Source organism: Bison bison, unplaced genomic scaffold (genome assembly GCF_000754665.1).
Source record: "Bison bison bison isolate TAMUID 2011002044 unplaced genomic scaffold, Bison_UMD1.0 scf7180017864080, whole genome shotgun sequence".
Lineage (NCBI taxonomy): Eukaryota > Metazoa > Chordata > Mammalia > Artiodactyla > Bovidae > Bison > Bison bison.
This window is the reverse complement of record NW_011494652.1, coordinates 5,338,287-5,339,932: the sequence shown is the minus strand read 5'-3', so window position 1 is coordinate 5,339,932 and position 1,646 is coordinate 5,338,287. Positions and strand designations below refer to the sequence as shown.

The following is a 1,646-nucleotide window of genomic DNA, read 5'->3' as shown; positions in this document are numbered from 1 at the left end:
CCCCCCCCCCCAGCCTCCCCGCCTGCGGGCAGGGGGAGGCCAGCAGGCCCCGGGCCCAGTGTCCCCCTTCCTGGCCCCGGGGCCTGCATCTCCCCGGCCCGGTCTTGCAGGACACTGCCACCCACCGGGGCCGCCGTTCCCCGCCACTGCTCGGGCCCAGTCCTGGGCAGCCCCTCCTCCCTCCCTCCTTTTCCTCCCCCTCAGCTCCTGGCCCGAGGCATGTTGACTGTGCCTTTCAGCGCCCACCCCTGGTCCCTGGAATCGAGTCCTCCAGGCCTCCCCTCACCTCCCCTGACTTCAGCCTCTTTCTCCACGTGGCACCAGTTCTCTTCCTGGAAATAGGAAACCTGGGGTCCTGGCCCACAGCCGGCATTCCAGCCTCCCCCTGCCCCCCCCAGATTCCCATCTTCTAAAGCGCAGCTGCCAGACACCACACAGCCGGCCTCCCGTGGGGACGCCCAGCACCAAGGCCACTTGCCACTGCTGTGGGGGTGACAAGGGCACAGACCCTGCCCCCACCCCAAGACAGAGTTGCTGCTGTGATGCGTGGGTTTCTGGGGTGCAGGAGCCCTCGCGGTCTCACCCATGCATGGTTCCCCCACGCCCAGGTTCCCTGGAGGTGTCACATGTGTCCCTGAGCAGTTCTTTGGTTCTCTGCACCGCCAGTCTCTCAGTGGTTTCGTGTGACTCGCCTGGGGGCTGGTCCCCGTCCTTGGATCTCCCCCTGTTGAGGACTTTCCTCCCCAGCCCTGCCTCCGGACCTGGAGAGGTGGGAGGCAGGCCCTGCCAACACGTCTGCGGCCCAGTCCCTTCCGCTCCCTGCACCCCGTGTCCGCCGGTCTTCTTTTCCTGCTCTGTCCTCCCCTCCTCACCTGGGCCCCTGGCCTGGGAAGGCCCCTTCCTCCCAGCCAGGCCTCCCCCTCTGTGGCCTCGGGCGCCTGAGCCCCTCCTCAGCCCCCACCATCGGTCTCGGCCTTCCTGGAGACCAGAGGCACGTGGGGCGGCCAGCAGCTCCGCCTCCGGAGCTTTGGCCGTGGCCCCCTCACCCCTTCTAGAAGTTTTTGCACAGAACTTCATTTTGGAAAGTGTTTTTCTCATTCTCCATACCTCCCCCAAACTCCTCCAGCCCTTCCCCTGGCGCAGCCCTGCCGTCCAGAGCGTCCCCAGGGCTGTGCTGTTCACTCGGCCGGAGAAAGGGGCAGGGTGGGAGGGACTGAGAGGATGTTGGGTTTTTCATTCAATAAACTGGTGATTTCTTACCAACGAGCAATCCTTGGGCCTCCGCGCCTCTCATTGTGACACAGGATCCGTCCAGCCTTGCTCGTCCCCGCCGCACAGTGTGGCCACTAACTACACTCACAGTCAGCTGGGAGGGGGACTTCCCTGGCGGTCCACTGGCTAAGGCTGCGCACTCCCAATGCAGGGGGCCTGGGTTTGATCCTGAGGAGGCTCCACAGGCCACAACTAAGACCTGGTGTAGCCACATAAATACTAAAAGCCACCTGGGAGGGAATTGCCTGACAGCCCAGCAGTTCCGAGTGTGTGCTCCCAGTGCAGGGAGTGTGGGTTCCATCCCTGGTTGGGGAACTAAGATCTCACATGGCACGTGCTGTGGCCAAAAGAAAGAACAACAACAACAAAATCAG

The 1,646-nt window shown here is 63.9% G+C and overlaps 1 protein-coding gene across 1 annotated transcript in view; it reads left to right on the top strand.

The window, feature by feature from the left end:
- PACS1 (phosphofurin acidic cluster sorting protein 1) overlaps window positions 1–1,270 on the top strand; it is a 150,662-nt gene extending 149,392 nt beyond the window's left edge. The window contains exon 25 of the mRNA XM_010837764.1: window positions 12–1,270. The gene's annotated coding sequence lies outside the window, so the exon portion shown is untranslated. The remainder of the gene's footprint in view (window positions 1–11) is intronic.
- The last annotated feature ends 376 nt before the right edge of the window (window positions 1,271–1,646 follow it).